This window comes from Chelmon rostratus, chromosome 2, assembly GCF_017976325.1.
Source record: "Chelmon rostratus isolate fCheRos1 chromosome 2, fCheRos1.pri, whole genome shotgun sequence".
NCBI classification, from domain to species: Eukaryota; Metazoa; Chordata; class Actinopteri; order Chaetodontiformes; family Chaetodontidae; genus Chelmon; species Chelmon rostratus.
Genome location: NC_055659.1, coordinates 607,501 through 613,889, shown reverse-complemented (window position 1 = coordinate 613,889; position 6,389 = coordinate 607,501).

Genomic DNA, 6,389 nt, shown 5'->3' with positions numbered 1-6,389 from the left:
CCTCAGCTGCTAATTAGCAAATGTTAGCGTGCTAACACACTAAACTAGCATGAAGAACTTGACCAACATTAGACCTGCTTAGCATGAGCATATTAGCATTGTCATTGTGAGCGTGTTAGCATGCTGACAATAGCGTTTAGCACATTAGCATCCTAACCACTGACCCCTTACCCTGAACCTGACCCCGACCCTCACAGATTAGAAACACAACAGTTTGTTCAGTGACGTCTGTGAAGCCGACAGAAACTGATCTCAGAGCAGCTTCATGTCAGATCAATAACACAAAGGAAAACATCACAGGCTTGACTTCAGATGAGAGAAACTTTTATTGTGATGTTCATTTTCAAGCCTGAATAACAGAGTGTGTTGATGAAGTGAGACACACACACACACACACGATACAATAAGATAAAATAAGATGAGATAAGATAAAACTTTATTCATCCCCAGCCGGAGAAATTTGGGCATTACAGCAGCATGTGAGAGCAGTGGGAAGCAAAATAGCAGTGGAGGTAGAGAACATTTATATATATATATATATATGTATGTGTGTGTGTGTGTGTGTGTGTGTATACATCTATATACATATATATGTATATAGATATGTATATATGTATATATATATGCTATATGTACATATTATACAAGTACAATGACATTTGTCTATAAAAGCAAAATAAAATCTGTAGAAATAATATATAAGAAATATGTAAAAAGTATGTATTGCCCTGTAGCTGTGGAAAAATAACAATGTAAGCTGCCTTCAGATTAAAAATAATAATAGTGTTACTGCTATTGCACAAAAGAATAAAATATATAAAACAGTAAATTATAATTAATATTGCACAAAGTGTGTGGATATGAGCGTAAATTGTCAAACAGCATCAACACAGTCTGATGTTCAGTGGTGCTGGAGTTTAATAATCTGACAGCTGTTGGTATGAAGGACCTGTGGTAGTGTTCCTTCTTACAGGGTGGATGCAGCAGTCTGTTGCTGAAGGAGCTGCTGAGGGCCCCCACTGTGTCATGTAGGGGGTGGGAGGGGTTGTCCATGATCGATGTCATCTTGGCTAACATCCTCCTCTCACCTACACCTACTGTGTGTGTGTGACTTATGACTCTGTGGTTGCACCTGCAGTCTTTTGGTCTGCTGGGGCTGTGGAAGCTCTGAGAGGGACAGAAAGAGACTGAACAGACTGGTCAGGAGAGCTGGTTCTGTCCTGGACTGTCCTCTGGACACCACTGAGGATGTAGGTGTCCAGTCTGTCTGTCATTCATGCCAACATGCGTTCATATCCTTTTGTGACATTTTGTGAAATATTACATATTTTTTCCTGTTTTGTATTTTTCTTCTTCTGTGCAATAGTATTAACACTGTTTATTATCATTATTGATCTGAAGGCAGTTTACATTTTGTACTCTTGTGGCAGCAGTGTTCTCATACTCTTTGTATATATTCATATATACACAGCTGATTAAGGCAAAGCTTTAAGTCCTGGAACGTCTGTGAAACACCTTGAAAATGCTGCAGCTTCACTGCTCTGAGCTCTCAGTGAACGTCTTCATGTCTGAGCGCCTCAGACCTGAAACGCTGATGTGCTGTAAACTTTAATTATTATGAGGTCAGATGAGCAGGCAGGATTTAATCTGTGCGGCCGCTGAGTCAGCACTGCTTCCTCCTGCACATGTTTTCTTAATACACACTCTCAAGTCAACTGCCGCAACATTGAGGTTCACGTGTGAAATACTGCACTCATTTAGCACATTATCAGAGTTCATTCACTGCACCACGAACGTCAGGTCAAAACTTTTCAACAAATCGAGTCACAACTGCTGCAAGCTGGAAACAATAATGAACTCCTGCATGAGTGACATCACACAGCAGAGGAAGCGAGGGACAAGACAAGAACTGAATCCTTTTATTTTGAAAATCCTATATGTGAATGTATGTGTTTCCAAGAGTCAATTTCAAGTTCAAAAGCTTATTTAATGATTCTTATAACAAAGACTGAAAAAACTAAACTAAACTGTGCCCAAATCCTCACAAAGCTGAAAACAGGCTGTTTTTCTGAGATACGAGGTTCTCACAGGACAAACATGTGGTGATCTTATAGAATATGATGCATCGCTGTAGATTAAACCAGCCAACAGGATAGAAAGTAGTTCAAATGAGCTCAATATATTGTGAATATTAATCCACAAACATCAGATATGATGGGGAAACACTGACAGGAACGTTGTACTTGTACTGGAGTATTTTCACTGTGTGGTATCAGTACTTTTACTGTAGTACAGGACCTGAAAACTTATTCTGCCACTGTGTGAAACATACTGAGAGTACACCTGTACTGGCAGCCAGTAAACCCCACGTCCACTGTGTCAGCCTGCAGTGATTCATGCCTGCTGCTTGTTCCCCTCCTGCAGCCGTCGGAGGCCGCAGGACGTCGGCGACGCCTCCAGAGGCCGTCAGAAGGTGATCATGAGGGAGTGAACTCGAGCGCAGGCAGCCATCGAGGAGGCAGCGAGGAGTGAAATGATCCTCAGCTGCTCGCTCACTGCTTTGTTAGGTCGGTAAACGAACCTGAAACGTTTAAACACAGAAAATAAAATCACTGAGTTATGATGCAGCTCAATAACGCAGCTGTCTGATGAACTCAGGTTCATTTAATGGACGTTTGCGTTTAAAGGAGTGTTGGATCAGGTCTGGAATGACCCGCCGTACGGGTTCCTGACCAGGCTGAGCCTCTTCCACATCAGAGTGAGTGTTTCATTAAACTTCCTGCAACATGCAGACGTTTAGCCGAAGCTTCCTGAGCCACACAAACGAACAGCGTCCGCCGTCTTCAAGATATTCATGATACTCTCACCTGTTACCAATCAGCCTGTTTACCTGTGGAATGATCCAAACAGGTGTTTCTGGAGCGTTCCACGTCTTTCCGGGTCTTTAGCTGCTCCTGTTTGAAACGTGTTGCTGCATCATTCATGTCTCCACAGCGTCAAAGTGTTTGAAGAAAACGTCCCACCTGTTAAATCAGACAAACGTTAATGAAAGTCTCTCTGCTTCACTTCGGATGATGGGGGGGACGTTCTCACTGCTGCAGACAGAACACTGAGCAGCAGAACGTTCTCATACAGGCAAAGACTGGAACGTGTTCACGTGTTTCAATTAAAAGCAACCGACTTTAAAACACTGCAGGTTGTTTCACGCTGCACTTCAGTCAACTCAGAGCGAGGCTGGGGGGGTCATACGCAGCCAATCAGAGACTGAGACTCGTGTCTCTGGTCCTCATTATTAAATCCAGATGAATTCTGAATCAGATTTCCACTCATTTTAAATAACAGCCAACCAATCATCGTGGTCCTGTTGTAAAATGTCCCGAGGCTTCTGGTGGACAGACTGAGAGAAGACATCATGTCTGTGGCTGTAAACACAACACGTCCTGCTGCAGCATCGAGTCTGTGGCGTCTCAGCGACATCCTGCTCAGAGCGGCAGCATGTGGCAGCTGTCTGTGCTGTCTCGTGTTGGACAACAAACCTCCCTGCTGTCCTCAGAACTGTTCACACGTTTGTCAAACATCATCAATCAGCAGCTGATCTGACAAAATGCTGCCTAACAGAGCACCGACTGAGAGCTGCTGCCCGGCAGGGACCCCAGAGGGGACCACAGCAGGGACCCCAGCAGGGAGACCCAGCAGGGACCCCAGAGGGGACCCAGGCAGGGACCCCAGCAGGGACCCAGCAGGGACCCCAGCAGGGGCCCCAGAGGGGACCCAGGCAGGGACCCCAGCAGGGACCCCAGCAGGGACCCCAGAGGGGACCCAGGCAGGGACCCAGGCAGGGACCATCTGTGTCTCTGTCCTCAGACATCCAGCAGGACTTCCATCTCAATCATCCTCACTCTCCATTGGATCAAAGGGAATGTCCCTGCAGGCCAGGAGGGAGGCAAGGGGAGGCAGGGGGAGGCAGGGGGAGGCAGAGGGGGGCAGAGGGGGGCAGGGGTTAAGGTTGAAGATGTTCGGGCAGCAGAGAGAAGAGAGAGAAACATGAAGAAGAGGATGTGAGGACAGATGCAAACAGCTGATGGAAACCTTCACTTTACCTGCGTGAAGGGTCAGAGGACACTGTCTCTAACTGAGTCTCGCTGTCTCCTGCCGTCCTCTTCTTCATGACCTTCTCTTCCTCTGTTCCAGTCTTATTTTAACACTTCGTCCGGCACTCAAAGCCTTCATCATCGTCCAGGGTGGACACACGTGAGCTTCTATTCAAACACACATGTTCCACACGTGCAGCAGAAGACACGACGCCACCCGATCGCCACGTTTCTCAGAGTGAAGACAGGCAGGACGTGACGTCAGAGGACATATCATAACCAACAGAGAATGACAGTATCGATCAAAGAGGACTCCTCGCCTCCTTCAGCACCTCCATCGCCCCCGTCAATTCAGAACGGCGTCTGAGGCTGCGAACACAGCGTCACGATGTAGCATCATGCTGCTAGCTAGCTAGCTAATGCATCTTAGCTCTGTGACGCTGAAAGCTGGAGACCGATTGAATGTCATGATATTATTGGTTGAAACTGAAAGATGTGACTGAATTTAATATCAGGAGACAAAGAAACAGACTTTATATTTTCAAAAAAGGTGATGGCTTATGTAAACGGGTTAAAGAGGCTTTTTTCTTTTTGTCTCGACTCTAAAGAAGAAACGTAGTCTGGATCTTTAACACGCTGTTAGAAGTGACTCCTCAGCTGCTTCTCCTCAGCTGCTAAGTCTGCAGTGGCCAACGGAGAGAGCAGAGGAAGAGGAAAAAACAAAGAAATGAAGACATACGGGGAGAAAATCTTTCATAATTTATACTGTAGGTGAAGTTTAATAATTCATTTATCTGTTCTTGCACAAAGTTTCACTCCTGAACTATTATTTAAGACCTGTTGTGCAGCCGGCGAGCTCCTGCAGGATCACTTCACCCTTAACTTCCAGCTCATTTGTTAACAGCGCTGAAGGGAAACTAATACAAGAGAGTCAGGGAGTATTAACAAACAGCTCAGGTGAGAAGGCAGGTATGCAGACAGACGGCCTGTGGCAGGAGACTCGACCGGAGTTCTTCAGGTGAAGGAGTTTCTGCTGACGCTGCGTTTGAGAAGACTTTAAAGAAGTTGAATCTGTCTGAAATACACTGAATATATCAGTTTTCATGTGGAAGTCCTCGTCTCACAGACAAAACAACGTTTTTACTGTAGACGCTGATTTTTAGAGATGATGCGAAACATCACTGATGAACCTGCTGACACGTTCTGACACGTTCTGACACGTGTGACGCTCTCTTTGATGACAGGAAGAGACCGTCTGCACGCCACAGGTCCCTCTGGTGCACACTCGTCAGCAGCGCTGCACTCAAAATGAATGATTAGTTACAGTTACAGTTACTCCTGTAATTGGATTACTTCGCCATTTACTGCATATAAAAGAGACTAGTTACCCAGGAACGAAACGTTTGCAGCTGTTGTGAGTCCCGACCACCAGGAGGCAGCGTGGAGTAACCCTGAATTGTCTTGATTTGGCAGAAGAAGACTCACAGGATGTGGACACACGTTAACGAGCTTTGTAACAGGAGTTAATTACATCTGATTAGAAACACTAAAGTCACTGTGATGGAAAACAAGCTCACGCTGTCTGAAGGGTCCAGCGCCACCATGAGGTCGAGTAATGTCACACTGCGTCTGTCTGCTGTCCTCTGCAGCTGTCCACTACTTTCAACGAGCCCATTTAATCAGTGATCATCATTCAGTGATTATGTTATTTCATTTCAAAATGTAATCAGTTACATTTGTAGTTAGCACCTAAAGTAGTGGGATTACTGTGATGCTGTGCTCCAGTGACTCACAGCTGACTCGTTCTTTTTGTCAAACCGGTCAAACTCTTTGTTTGTCTGAGTCGTTCATTCCTGCGGGACATTTTCTTTCACTTTTAGAAGACAGATAAAACCTGCCCCCAGACTGCTGAGGAGGCTCTTTTCCACCGTCTTCCTCCTCGTTGGCTCTCTTTGGGTTTTCTGTGCTGTTCCTCTGACTCTGTGTCGCTGCGAGTGGGCGGAAGAGACGAGTTGTTTGTGCCGCGCTCCTTTAAATCAAAGGCGAGGGGAGCGCTGTGCTTTAATCATATTTCACGCCGACCTCACTTATCTTCCTCGCCCGTTGTTTAAAGCCTGTCACTGCAGATATATCAGCCCCCGTTTGACTGCTACAGTACGGCAAGTTCACACACACACACACACGCACACACACACACGCACACACACACACACACACACACACACACACACACACACACAGCCAACAAATGTAAAAGCTTAAGTCCAGGTCTGAACGGCTCACAGTCGGTTAAGTCTT